This window comes from Pteropus medius, unplaced genomic scaffold (genome assembly GCF_902729225.1).
Source record: "Pteropus medius unplaced genomic scaffold, Ma_sr-lr_union100, whole genome shotgun sequence".
Classification (NCBI taxonomy): domain Eukaryota; kingdom Metazoa; phylum Chordata; class Mammalia; order Chiroptera; family Pteropodidae; genus Pteropus; species Pteropus medius.
The window spans coordinates 2,688,267-2,703,296 of record NW_024346667.1 but is presented as its reverse complement, the minus strand read 5'-3'; the positions used below and the strand labels follow the sequence as shown (position 1 = coordinate 2,703,296).

The 15,030-nt window shown below is 34.4% G+C and overlaps 1 protein-coding gene across 7 annotated transcripts in view; it reads left to right on the top strand.

The window, feature by feature from the left end:
• INPP4B (inositol polyphosphate-4-phosphatase type II B) overlaps nt 1–15,030 on the top strand; it is a 557,518-nt gene that overhangs the window by 74,144 nt on the left and 468,344 nt on the right. For all 7 annotated transcript variants that reach the window (XM_039875840.1, XM_039875842.1, XM_039875841.1 and 4 more), the window contains exon 2: nt 13,245–13,307. The gene's annotated coding sequence lies outside the window, so the exon portion shown is untranslated. The remainder of the gene's footprint in view (nt 1–13,244; nt 13,308–15,030) is intronic.

Below are 15,030 nucleotides of genomic sequence, written 5' to 3'. Positions count from 1 at the left end.
CCATCTTGGATAATTTTCTTTCTGTTCAAAATTCTCAAAGAAAGTTTTTTGGGTGTGGGTCTGTTGGTAGTAAACTCTCTCTTGATAGATTTAAATAGATATTTATTTCATTTCTGCCTCAAATTATAGTTTGGGAATAGAAATCTTAACAGACAGGTATTTTTCTCAGTGCTTAGGATATATTATTCAAAGTCTTCTGGCATTCCTTGATGTTTTGAGAATCTGCTGCAAATCTATTTGTCATTGCTCATTGGTAACTGCACTTTCTAGAGTCAAACCCAAGATGGGGACCCCCAGCTTTCTTTGGTGAGATCAGAAAAAGAAAATTAGGAAGGCTATGTAGGATAGCAAAAGCAGTTAGTCAAAGATTTGGACTTAGTGAAAGATCAGCTTGATTCCATAAGAAGCTCTGCATCCTGAGGATACCACAGAAAAGTCTCACATTGATGCAAGGGGACTTGCCTTTGGTATCCTTTTATTAATTGTTCTTTGGCAATAGGCTGTCCCCAGAGGGAGTATAGAAATTCAGAGACATTTTCAATAAGCTGAAGACAATTATCAAGAGAAGGGTAGGTGAGAGTACACTGGTAAAGAGGATATGGGCAGGGCACCAAAAGTATCTACCAAAGTAGTCAATCATTTATTTCTGGCTGCTTTTAAGACCTCTTTGTCTTTGATATTTTATAGTTTTATTATTGTCTCTAGATGTAAATTTCTTTTTATTTATCCTACTTGGAAAACATTGTACTTCCTGGATTGCAAGTTTCAATTCTGGAAAACGTTTAGCCAATATTTTTCTTGATTTTGCCTCTTCAAGGTGGTATAATTTTTAAAAAGTAAATCTTAACTTTTTTCCTAGCTGCCTCACTTGCCTCACGGTAGGCCCGGCCCTGGCCTCTCCATTCTCTCTTATCTCTTCTTCGAGGACTCTGATTGGTCACATCTTATAACTTTCCATTCTGTCCTCTGTCTTACATATTTTCATCACCTTTTCTTTCTTTGTTGTATTTTCTGTGTATTTCAAGTGTATCTTTCAGTTATTCTCTCTGAAATTGTACCGATTTTTCTATTCTGTGCACCTACTGTGATTGTAATTTTATTTATTTATTTTTTTCTAGAAGTTACCTTTGATCTTTTAAAATTGGTTTTTATATCCTAGTGTCCCTTCCTTATATTTTTTAGTTCCTTTTTTTTATAGTTAGAGATTTTTAGCATATTTATTTTATGTTGTGTATATGACAGTTATAAAGACTGAAGTCCGTGGCAGTCTAATTTTGCTGTTTGTTGCTTTTTTGGACTCTCCTTTAGGCAGGACTGTTTGTTTGTATATTGTGTAATTTTGGATTGTGAGCTCAGTTTTGGCTTTTTGAACATTCTAGGGATCCTGAGAGGTTTGAGATGAGGTTGTATTACTTTGAAATGGATTTAATTTGTTTCAAGTTAATTTCTCTGCTTGAAGCCTTTACGATTTGTAATCAGTGTATAAAACCAAGCCCAAAGGCATGAGGAAGAGCTATGGTTTATGAATTTTTAGAAGATATATTTCTTTTTTCTGTATTTAAAGTTACAGATGTCACCAGTAATTTTTCCCTTGTTACTTCCCCTTAGTAGAAGTCTTATTTAAAAAATCGCTCACCTTTTGGACTTGTAGAGGTTCTTATTCCCAACTTCTCATCTTTTTGAAGCCTAGAATCTTATCTGCTGATTTCTGTGAGGCTATTAAAATTCAAAACTTCAAGATTCTAGTAAACTCTACGTAGTATTAGTAGATGCTCAACAATGCATTTTAAAGTACGTTTGTTATATTTTATTAAGTGTTTATAGATGTTTTGAAGCGGAGAGGTTTTTAGATTTACTAGTGTCTATGTTATTGGAGCAGAAATTCCCCGATTGAATTCCCCGATTCCCATACAGTTTTTATTTTTGTCCCCTTTTTCTGTCATACTTTGGTAGTGAGCTACGGAGTCATTCAACTATAATTTCATTTTCTTAGGTTGTTTATATTTCTTGCATTTAAATACTGTGTGGATTTTTTGTGCTTGTATACTTTTAGCATTAAAAAAGTATTTTTTTGCTGTGTTAGCTTTGTTGTTTATATCCTCCATCAAAATTGTACGTTCTTAGAATGGGGGCGAAAAGTAAGAGTTAATGTAGTTAAAAAAATTTTGAATGTTAGTTAATTTCCAAATTTTTGGACTAAGTTTTATACTTGCTCTAATGCATTTCAGCACAGAAACCACCTACTAATAAAATATGGCTATCTGACTAATCAAATTATCTTTCTTTATTCTTTGGGGTGGAGTAAGTATGATAGAATGGAAAGGCTGTAAAGGGTACAAACTCTCTTTCGTGGGCCAAGCCAAAAATGTTATGAAAGTGGGCAACGTATTCTTTATTTCTCTCTAAAATAGTTATTTTAAAGATTAAAAGCAATTTCATAAATAAGAGTTATCATAGGAATTAGCTTGAACAAGAGGGTTCATAAAATGTTCCATAGCATTTTTCAAGCATAGCGTTAGTTCAGTGACATTATGACTATTAAAAAAATGTTTTTTCTTCCATCTCTTAATCTAATGGACTAATAGCTTATTTAATCCTCCTATACCAATATTAAAATTTTTCTATTATTGATGTCTTTTCTGGATTGCTAATATTCATTTTTCTCTCTGTTTTTATTAGTGGCATTTTATTTTATTTCATCTTTAGTGGCTGTGGTTTGTGCCGCTATGTCCTACTAGCAAATATTTTGACATTTCAGCTCAATTTACTTTAGTATACATTTCTAAAAGGATGTTTTTATTACATAACCACAATATTATTGTTGCACGTATCACAAAATTAAATACATTTTACTATCTAACTCCCAGACTGTACTCATATATTCTTTATTTTTCTATTGGCAAAATTTAAAATAATTATCTTCTTGATATAACATGCTCAAGTAAATTAACTTTCTTCCCTCTTCATATGTTGGAAGTCCATTCAAGAGCCAATGCAAAGAGATAAAGAGGAAAAGAACTTCGATATATATTTTTGAGATGTGAATACTGGTATTTTATTAAAACAGTAAAAAGCATTTACCAGCAAAGAATTTTCTCTTACATTTTAAGATTGATTTTCTTTTGTATTAATTTTCTGTTTTTGAAGCTTATTTTGATGGTTTTTAATATGGATATTTCTCCTTATTTGAGAATTTTTTTTAGTTATTATGTTTAGTTTTGGTTGTTGCTGACTGTAGTTGTTTTAGCCAGAAGCAAAACCCTGTATTACTGCTAAGATATCTTTCTGGAACCTTTTCAGGTCAACTCATATAAAAAGCCAGAACACCATAGGGCAACTTATAAGTGAATACCAGACAACTAAGAAATCTGAGAATTCACAAAGGAATTGAGATCAGCATTATGCTATAATATAGCATAAAGTTTCCCAAGATTTTGAGAAAACAGTAGCTAGCAACTCTGCTATTAATCTTTTAACTTAGAAACTCTCATAGACATTTACAAGGCTACATGCCAGAGCTAACGCATGTCAGCTTTGCCTTTTTCCAATTGATGGCATTTGTAGTCACTTGTGGAGGATACAGCAGCTCGCAAACGAATAGCTTTTTAGACAGCTCTAGAAGAGAAGCTTCTGTTTTAAATCCTTAATAGTTAATTCAATAAAATTAAGTAACGTGGCATGCAGTAAATCTCACAGAGATAGTGAAACACTCCATAATAATTTTAACAAACCAAAACATTTCATGGTAAAATTGATAAGAATATCTTTCACGGAACCTATGGAAATAAATTAGCTCAAGCAAGGATTAAGAAAGCCTTTAGTTTAGAGGAATATATCATTAAAGCAGGTTTCTTAAACTTTAATATGCCTGCAGATCACCTGAGGTTCTTGTTAAAATGAAGATTCTGGCTCTGTTGACCTAGCACGGGGCCTGGAATTCTATATTTCTAACAAGCTCCCAGGTAATGGTGATGCTACTGGTTTATGGACCACCCTGTGAAAGTAAAGGGTCTAGACTCCGACTTTGAGAACAGCAGGAGATAGAAGATGAGAACATATACAATGAACTATATAAAAATCAACTCAGAGGCTAGTGCTACATGAGTACTTGTGTTTAAATGTAAATGGCATGATATATGTAAATTGCTTTAAACTCTCAGGATATAGAGCCCACTCTAAATTTCAAATATGGTGTGCTTAACGATTCCGATGACTACATGAGAAATATAGAATATAGCAAAGACATACACAGAATAGAATTTTAAAAATAAAACATACACTTAAAGTAAAATGGGAGACTTCACAGTAAGAATTAAGTAATATATTTAACTAAGACATAAGGATAGGGTATATGCTATAGGAACAGATTCTCACATGGAATAGCAGAGGCATGGTAGCTCTGCAGGAGAGTCACGGGAATGGGCCAGTGACAGGTACCCGCCTGCAAATCCTGCCTTTGCTCCCTGACTCTATGGCCCAGGGAACTTTGGTGATGACTATGCTTCAGTTTCCTCATCTATAAAATAGTACAATAGTGCACCCAGCTGTTAAGGTGGTTATGAGTATTTAAGGTGTAAGATGGCAGCTCAGAACAATACCTGGTTCATATTTGGCAATACTAAATGTTTATTTTTATGACAATGATAACGATAAGGAACTTCTAAAATAATTTAGATTAAGAAATTTAAAAAAATAAGTTTCAAAAAGTAGAAGTTTTTTTGAGTCCATTTAATTGCTAAATTTCCTATGGGAAAATGTTTCGATGATGTATCTGAATAAACAACATAGTAAGAAAACTTATGATTAAGTAAATAAAATTATCAGTGAAATTAGAATATGTCATTTAGAGAAGATTGTTTTTATCAACTGAGTAAAAGGTTTGATTCTAAAAAATAAAGTGGTAGAGATTAATTATTCCAAGTATTCAGGTTTTAGTATGCTTTAAACATGGGATGTGGCTTTTTTGTTGTTAATTTATTTCTTCCTTTCCTCTGGCATAGATTATGCATACATTTCAAAATGCCTGAGTCTTAATTATTAAATTACCTTTGTGATTTTTTATTATTAATGCTTAATGTAGGTATAATTATAACTCAGAGAAGAAAAAGTTTTTTTTTATCTTGTTGCTGCAGACAGAGATAAATAGGTGTTTATTGTATTTCTTTTTGCTATTTGTATTTTCTTTCCAAAGTTTAAATGCAGACAGTTATAGAAGCCTACAATTTTAAACCTTTGTTTTGTTTGTGTTTTATTTTTTGAGATAATTGTTTCATAAAATAATAAACAGAGGAAATTAGAAAGGAATTCAATTGGTAGCAATTTTAGTATTTGCAAAAGGAAATAATTTCGAAGGTCAGGCATATTACTTTAAGTGTTTTCTGGCTAATGTAGCCTAAATTTTTAAAATTGCTCAAACATATGTACTGTTAAATATATACAAATATGCTTTAAAATGGAATACACATGCATTTCTTGCTAGATTTCCTTTTATTTAACAAAGCCAACAACGAATAAGTAATTTGAGGAAAAACTTTATATGTTGAAAATATGGAAAATGGTTTGTGTCTCAGGAAAACACTAATGTGCTGTCTCCAGGTGCTGTCCTGAATGATCTCACCTGTAGATGCTGAGGAAGAACATCCGCTGATTGAAATTTGCTTTTTAAAAAAATTTCTTCCTGATTATCTTTCAAACCTGAGATCATCTTTAAAATCAATCTGTGCCTTTTTTCAAGTGGTACATACCGATGGGTGAGGACCCCAATGCCACTTAAAAAAAATAAACTGTTGGAGTATAAAATGCATATGGACAATGAGCAAATCTGAAGTGTACAGCTTGGTAAATTTTTGTAAAATGAACACACCTGAAGATTCAATAGCCAGATCAAGAAAGAATAGTATTAGTACCTTAAAAGCTCCCCTTATGTCCTCTCCCAGTCACTTATTCCGAGCAAGTGGTACCCTCCCCACATTTATATAAATGCCGTCATGTAATATGTACTTTTTTGCATATCACTTCTTACTCTAAGCATTGTTTGTGATATTCGTCCATGTTGTTGATGTAACTGCTTTGTTCATTCTCATTAATGTATAGCATTTCATTGGTTGAATAGATCTTAATTTCTAATCAGTTTTACTGTTCGTGGGTATTTGGGCTGTTTCTAGTTTGTTCTTACCGTGAAGAGTGCTACTATGAGCCTTCTTGTACACGGTTTTTGTCAACCATCCTATGCCTTTTTAGTGGTTTTAAACCTAGGAATGGAATTTGGCCAGCCATACAGAGTACATATGTCCACCTTTAATAGATAACTGCCAAACTGTTTTCTAAAATTATACCAATTTGCACCATTTGCTCCTCTCAAACAGGGAATGATAATACCATTACTCTGTATCCTTACCAACTCTTGATATTATCTGTTTTTTTTGTTTTTGTTTTTAATTTTAGCCACATTTGTTTGTGTGTAGTGGTATCTCATTGTGATTTTAATCTACATTTCCAAAGGATTAATAAAGTTGAGGAAATTTTAATAGGTTTATTGAAAATTTGAATGCCTCTGTGAAATTTCTATTTATGTCTTCTGCCCATTTTCTTCCTGAATTGTCTGCTTTGTTCTTATTAATTTGTACGAGTTAATTTAAATATTCTGAATACGAGTCATTATCTCATATATGTATTGCAAGTTTCTTCTTACATTTTGTGGCTTTTCATTCTTTCTTTGGCAACTTCTGATAAAGAGATGTTCTTAATTTAAATGTGACCAAACTTATAATTTCTTTGTGGTTACCACTTCTATGCTGGTTAAGGAATTACAGCTTACCTTAAAGGGAAAGATATTCTTTTCTAAAAGCTTTATTGTTTTATCCACATTTAGATATACAACCCTCTGAAACTGATTTTTGTATATATTGGAGTTAAGATTCACCATTTTATCCCAAATGGATATTTAATTCATTCAGGATCATGTACTAGATTGGTCTTTTCCAACTGCTTTGCATTGTCAAACTTGCCATAATTGACTTAGTGATCAGTTGTCATGATTTGTGTGGATTTTGTTCTTGGACTCTTTGTTTCATTCCATATATCTGTCTGTCTGTTTTTCTACCAGTTATACACTGTGTTAATTACAAAAGCATTATAATAAGTTTAATATCTGATCATTGAAAACCTCTGGCTTTGATCTTCTTTAATATCTCTTTGGCTAATCTTGGCCCTTTGAGTCCCTGTATAAATGTTAACTTGTTAACTTAAAATGAAAAAACAAACTACTGGGATTTTTCTTGTGATTGCCCTGAATATATGAATCAATTTGAGGAGAAATGACATCTCTATAATATTGAGTCTTCCAATTTATGAGCATGATATGTCTCTTTCCATTTATTTGTCTGCTTTATTTTCTCTAATTAATATTTCGTAGGTTTTTGGTGTAGAAGTCATGAACATCTTTTGTTAGATTTATTCCAGAGTATCTGATATTTTTGATTTTATTTTAAATTTATAATTTCCATTTTTAATTTGTTTGTTGTTATATGTAGCACATTCGATTTTTGTGCAATGACCCTAAACGCTATCTATTGGTATATATTGGTAACCTTGTTAAATTTACCAATTAAATAAAATGAATGGTTCTTCCGTGGACTCATTATTTATTTATTACTTTTAATTTTAAATGTGTTTCATTATTTCTTAAAAGAAATGGTATTGGTATTTTTATTTAAAAATAAAATCGGAGTTTTTACTTTTACATATTAAATAGCATTAGTTAATATTCATAATTAAAAGAAAATCTGGTATTGGTATTTTTATTTAAAAATAAAATTGGAGTTTTTACTTTTAAATATTAAATAGCATTAGTTAATATTCATAATTGAAAGAAAAGCTGGACTCTAGATGAGCATATAGAATAGCATGTTAGCATTTCAGTAGATGCTAGGAAAATTGGAATTATTACTTCACCTGTAGAATACTCGAGTAAATGAGTCTGCCACTCTGGTCTTTAGTTTCCTCATCTGTAAAATGATGAATTTGGACTAGATACGTTCTAGTTCCTTTTTATCAGAGATGGATGACTCAGACAACTTTTGGGTAAAGTGGTTTTGCTTTCAGATTTTTCCCCTTTTGCTCTTCCCCTTATGGTGTTGTGACTCTGGGGACAGTGGGCCTCATGGGATCTCCTTTGGAGGGAGGCTAATAGGTGGGACCATGCACACTCAACACACATGTCTTCTGCTCAGGACACTTGGGAACTTCTGTTTTCCATGAACACCACACACTGGCTCTGGGGATAATTGGATTCCATCTCTGGTTCACTTCTTTGGACACTTCTCTCTCTCCTCTAATGTCCCCTAACTGCTCCTATGTCATATTAAATACCGATTGCTGGTTTTCTCAGATAGAAAATCTTGAGTTCTCTCCAGCGTATGCCCTGAAAGCAGTCTGCTAGTCCTAATGCTCCTGTTCCCACGTTTGTGTGGGGATTTAACTTAGAGAAGGGAGGTGACGACTTCACGTTTGACGTCTTCGCCTCTGTCTGTCTTCTTACCCATCACAACTCTTAAGCCTGAGGTGGTTTTTCGTGCCTTTTACATCATAACTGATGTTTTCTTCAGTTTTGGAATAACAACACTCCATGATTTGGTTCTCTAGGTCTGACTTCTAATACGTTAATGGAAACTAAGATCATGTTTTTAAAAATCCTTTTCTCTCTAAGGAAAGCCTGGTATTCGAGACCATCGTCTTGCTATGGGTCCAGAGAATTTTGTTTATCTTGTGATGATCCTAATACACCTTGATGCAAGTGATACTCCTGGTAGAAAGGCCAAACAGAGAAATACAAAAGCATTGCATGTAGATATATTTCCAAATATGAGCATCCTTGTTAGATGGCGGCTTGTCACCTCTCATATTCTTTATCTCTGCGTCTTTACTGTCTGACATAGCAGTTTGTTTCAATGTTCTTTACATTTTATGTGGTGACAGTAAGGACTTGGTATGCAATTTCTATTCTAGGTAAGATGTTTATGCCACATACGTTAGCTCTGTCTTATCTTTGTTAATAGCGATTTAATACATAGTGAGTGGATATGTACTTATTAGGAACCCTTTTCCTGTGTGCTAAGTACTGAAGTGGGTAGGTGAGAGACACGGGATACAATACCTCTCTTTGAGGAACTTAAAATATAGTTGGGGAGACATGACAGCATAAAGACAACCCAGGAAGGCAATATAAATTATAAGCATTAACTATAATTGCGATACAAGGTCAGAGAATGATAAATCAAGAGTCCAGAGTACCTGGGGATCACTTTGTGGGGAAGTTGGAATTAAAGCTTTGACAGGGTGGTTCATTTGGAAGGTGCTGAAAAGTAAGAACTGAACCATAACCAGGAGGAGTAGACATGGAGAATGGAACTTGGAGAGAACAAAAGGGAAGCCTTAGGCACTCTGCCTGCCTCAGTAAGAGAGAGTATTTTGAAGAACTATGTAAAATTCATGGAATGCTTAGGGAACTTAAGAAAATAATAGACCCAGTAGACATATTGTACAATTTTTGGCTGCTTCCCTCCAGGTCTCTGAAAGCTCATATTGTAAAAACTAACATCATAGGATGTAAAACTGAAAAGTTTTGACCTTTTATGGCGATAACTATCGGACACCAAAGTGATTTATGAAATAGATCACCTCGTAGAAATTCCTTAGTAAGAACATGAGAACTTTTAGGCAATTTTCATATTCCTACTCCAAAAGAAGTGGGATACCCTCATTGCTAGAAAGAGGTGCTTCAGGGAGACTCGGTAAGAGTGTGATATGTATCCTTTGAAGAATTGCGGTGATGGTAGAAATGCTGGATTGGTTTCTGATGAATCCGAAGGCCAAGAGGTGAGTTAGTGAGCAGTTTATGGTAGAGCAAGGTAGAAGTGCTGAACTGGAATTGGCCTGTTTTCCCAGAGTTAGAAAGTCCCCATGGAACGGATGTGCACCATGACTGAGCATGCTGGCCTGAGGCTGTGTAGCCTTCTGTCCTGTGAGGCTGCCCAGGGACTGATCTGGTCTCTGCAGATAGAAGCCGAAGGTGTTGCTCGGAGCTGTGGCTGTATAAGCAATAAAGTCAGACAGTATGACTCATATCAGTGGTAGTGCAGACAAAATGTCGCCAGTGATTGGAGACAGGGGGCAATCAATAAAGGACCAGAAAAGCAACCACTGGTTGAGAATCAGCTTTAAATACATACCCGTTCTGTGAGCTAAGTGACCAGAGTAATTTTCCTTCTCAGTTTACCTCTTCTTTTCCTACCTTTCCTCTTTCACTCCATCCCATATTCCAGAGGCATTGGAACCAAGGTAACTGACTGAGGAAGAAAGACCTGGGGAAAAAATATGGAACCTTCTTCGTTGGCTGTTGGTTTTCACTTATAGCAGATCCTTGGCTGTTGGTTTTCACTTATATCAGATCCTAGCTATGGAGGAAAACGATTTAAACTTTAAATCTAAGTTGAGAATATGGTTGGTGACTTAAAGTAGCTATAATATACTTTTTAAAGCTCTGAATGTCAAGGTATGGGTAAGGACCTAATTCTTATTGACTTGAAGATGTTTCATTAGTTTCCTAGGACTGCTGTAACAAATTGGCAAGAACTATGTAGCTAAGAACAAGAGACATTTATGTTCTCACAATTCTGGAGGCTGAAAGTCCAAAACGAAGACATCGACGGGAGCGTGTGCTCTCTGATCGCTCCAGCAGATAATCTGGTCCATGACTTTCCTTTAGTTTCTGGTGTTGCCGGCAGTCCCAGACACCCCTTGGCTTGTAGACACACCACTACAATCTTTGCTTTCCTAGTTACACGGAAATCTTCCTCTGTGTCTTCGTCTTCACATGACGTTCTTCTCAGTGTGTCTATATTCATGTCTCATATTGTAAGTACTCAAGTCAAATTGGATTAAGGGTCTACCCTAGCCCATAGAATGTCATCTTAATTTACATCTTAATTATATCTGGAAAGACTATTTCCAAATAAGATCGCAATCACAGGCACTAGGGTGGGCCTTCAACATATCTTTTGGGGGATACAATTCAACCCGTGACAGATATTACGCAGACGTCGGTGGGCTTGATGTCTGTACCCTGGAGTTAGGGGCTGTTGTTGGTGTGAATCATAGTTCCTTCCTAGTTTATTTCTAATCCTATATTCTATCTTCTTTCAAAATATACAGTATGAATTTTGAGTCTAAAGCAGCATTCTTTCATCATCCCTTTCAGGGATGCAACCATTAGGGATGCCTCTTTGTATTTCATCCAGGTTTTCTCCCAGTGTCGACATCCGCTGAGCATTTTAACGAGAGGTTGAGAAGTAGCACAGTGGGCACCGCAGGTCAGCCTCGTGTTAATCTGATCTCCATGTTTTTTTGTGCTCCCAGTTCTTCGCGTGCATTGTCCCAGCTCTCTGGAAAGACATATTCCTACCTACCTGCCTGTCAGATTTAGTCTTTCAAAGACCTTCTCCTGTGAAACTTTTTTTTAGACCAAACGACAGTCAGCCAATGTGCACAAGTTCAGCGATCCTGATTAATTTTTTAAGATTATTTTTTAAATCCCCATTTCCTGATTGCAAAATAGTTTTTCAATACTTCTTGTTGCTTCAACATATTATATATGGTTTGAAACATATTATGTATTGTGTATTATATATTGCTCACCGATTATTTGAAATAATTGTCTATAGATGGTTCCTTCACTAAACTGTTTTTCTTGAGTCATTTTTTGCTTACTATGGTTTCTCTAAAGTCCGTTACAGACCCTGGCTTGTAGTGGGGACTCACTAGATGTTTTCTGAGTTGGATTGTCTTCACAAGAGAAAAAGGGGGTCAATTGCTTTAAGTGAATCTTGATATATATCATAGTTTCTCAGAGGGCTTCTTAGAATGAAAAGCCTCAGCGAAATCAAGGGACCACTGCAGTGGAGTGCTTAGCAGCTTACTCACCTTCTTGAAATGCTATTCAATCTTTTTCCTTCATCTGCCCAAAGACCTAAACTGACTCTTTATTTCTTTAGTCATTACAGAATCGGATTAATAAATAGGCAAATTATGTAATTTCCAGTATGAAACGTGGCTGACTAGGTTAGTGATTTTCAAGGGGGTGGCAAGATTTTTTTTAAGACAAGAGAATGATGATAAAAAGGAATAATAATGGTGTTGATAATTATATTAGCTAACATTCATTAGTTCTGTGTCATTTATATGTATTTATCTCATTTATCCTATCATCTCTGTGGAGTAGAAAGAGTTATTATCCTGATATTGCAGATGAAAAATGAAGACTCACAGAATTTAATTTACTTGCCTAAGTTTATACAACTAGTAAAATATTGCGATGATTGCATTTATATGACTATTCTTATGATGACTGTTATAGCCAATTAATCATTGCTGCTTTTAACTGTTAACATTTCTTCAAATAACTTTCTTAAGGGGTGAATTTTAAAATTTCACCTATCGACGTGACAGTTTTCTGGGAAGCTGTTGCTCAGACTTGAATTTCTTATCCTCCAATCTGAACATTTAGATAATGATGCAATAAAATTCTTTATGAGATACTCCTCAAGATCGTTATATGCTAAGGGAGGGAACAAGATATATTTTCCTAACTTTTGACTTCTATGAAGTACTTTTATCCTCACTGCAGCATGGAAAAGCTCTAAAATTGCATCTCGTGAGGAGAGTGATCTGCAATTATTTACAGAGTCATCTCACAATATTTCATTTTATTACTTTTGTGGAAAGACGGAATAGAAAAACATCCAAACTTTCATGAATATTTTAAAACCCATGCTCACTGGGGGAGGGAGGAAAGTAAGTTTAGATAATTGCAAATTCCATTTCAGTCGATTGTATTCCAAGTAAATGTTCTGTCTCAACATGGCTTTCGTCTTATCTTTTCAAATAATGGAAGCTAATGCCTTTCCTTGCTTGAGTAATAATCTCTTTCTCATGCGAGAAAAGGGAGAGAAGCAAAGAAAACTGGGCTGAGTGTCTGCCGCAGTCACCCATGTTCTCAGCGGCAGGAGAAAGGGGACATTTGGGGAAATTATTTGGCATTTAAGCAAATGGTTCCCAAGGCAGCTGCTGAATATTTTGTTGAATGATTTTCTTCTCTGACCTTTATTACTAATGAATCTTCTTTAAGAAGAACTTAAAGAGTAAAAAGAAAGGTTGTTTATATTAATCTCTTTTTTCTTTGCCCACAGAACCCAAAGAAATGGTGTTACCTGGCAAGAGATCTGCTCTCTTTTATGAAAAATCAGACCAAGGTAATACTTATTTTTTAGTCCATTTAACTCTGATTTGTTAAACTAGTTGGCTTTCCTTGATTACTGGTTTTAACTATTAAATAAATAAGCCTTCGAAAAAGTAAATCATTATCTGAAAAGTAGTGGGAATTGTTCCTGATGATTACCATATTTATGCATTGAACATTGTGAATAATGGTTAATTTTCTGATATGACACTTTCATTTATGTTAATATGTGAATAAGATCTTGACTAGAAGATTCTATTCTCTTTGTTTGGAAATAACTCCAATTAGTGTTTTCTACTTATAAGAATGATAGACAGTAAGAGAATTAGATTCTTGTAAGGGTACAGTGATGATTTTCCTTTTATTTAAACATTAGATGGTTTCCCATATTATTTTTTGAATATGTAAAAAATTTCAATACAAATCTTTCTAAAACTTTGTTGAGTTTTTTGAGGACACCCTCATATAAAACATGTATATGTTTTGAAAAGGTTGAATTGTATTATACAGTTGTTGAAAAGCATGCCTGATTATGCTTACCAGCTGCTTATTTAGTTGCTAAATTTTCAAATTGCTATGTGATTTATTTACATATGTTGGCTTAAGAATATGAACAGTCATACAAATATTCTAATGATATATATGTATAAACAAAGTGTGAGTTAGATGCAGATATACAGTGTGTGCATATTTCATGAATAAGGCTAGTATCTAAAAGATTTTTTTCAGAAAAGCTTCTGAACGGTTAGAACTGTGATAGGAACTGGACCTAACTATTCCATACTATCTATTTATGTCTATGAAGATATAATGTCACTGTATATATATGAACACACATAACGGATTTACGGAAATGTATATAGACTGCATACTAATTGGAACTGACTGGGTTTTACTCTTGACAAATTGTTGAATTTCTAAAAACAAATGAGTGCTGAAACAAAGGTCGCATTGAAATTTAATGGACATCGGCAGAAAACTTGTTCCTGAACTTGAATTTGCAGTTGAACAAGAAAAAAATCAGTTGAATTTCTGATTTCAGTTGATTCTTCAAAGGATGATAATCCCCTTAAGAAAGCAGCTTCTCTCCTCTAAGGGGTAGTTGGAATTATAGGCACTCTATTCAAGTTTTATCTCTACTAAAATGTTAATTGAAACTATAAAATATTGTAAATGGTTAATGACATCAATGGAGGGCTGCCTTTTGCATAAAACTATTAACTGTGACTCTCCAAAGAGAGATATTATACTGAGAACTAATACCTAGACAATACATGGAAGAGGTTGAAGCTGAGCAATGTGATACAGGCATAGGGAGATGAGTGGTAATTTGGTTGGTGGTGGTGGAGGCGGGGGGAGAATCATTGGAAGGTGACACAGGAAAGAGAGTGAAAGAAAAACACTGAATGAGATGAAGCTGATGAGGACAGTCAAAGATCCATGCCCTTTAGAGTAAATGAATAAAGGATAAACAGAGCACAGACTATCTAGCATGCATTCATGTGCAATTACTTTTTTCAGAGGTATGTGCATACTAATGTGTTCACTTTTATTAGGCTTTTTGTTTGTTTAAGATATAGGTAAACTTCCTTTGAACTGAATGTGTGAAAGGGAGAGTCGAGGTAGAAGGAGGGAAGTTTCCATTGACATAGTAGAAGTTCCAGCATCATGTCCCCAGAGTACAAAGTTTCTTTTCTCCCAACATGAGAATAAAGGAACAGTTCTGTAGCTTGCCA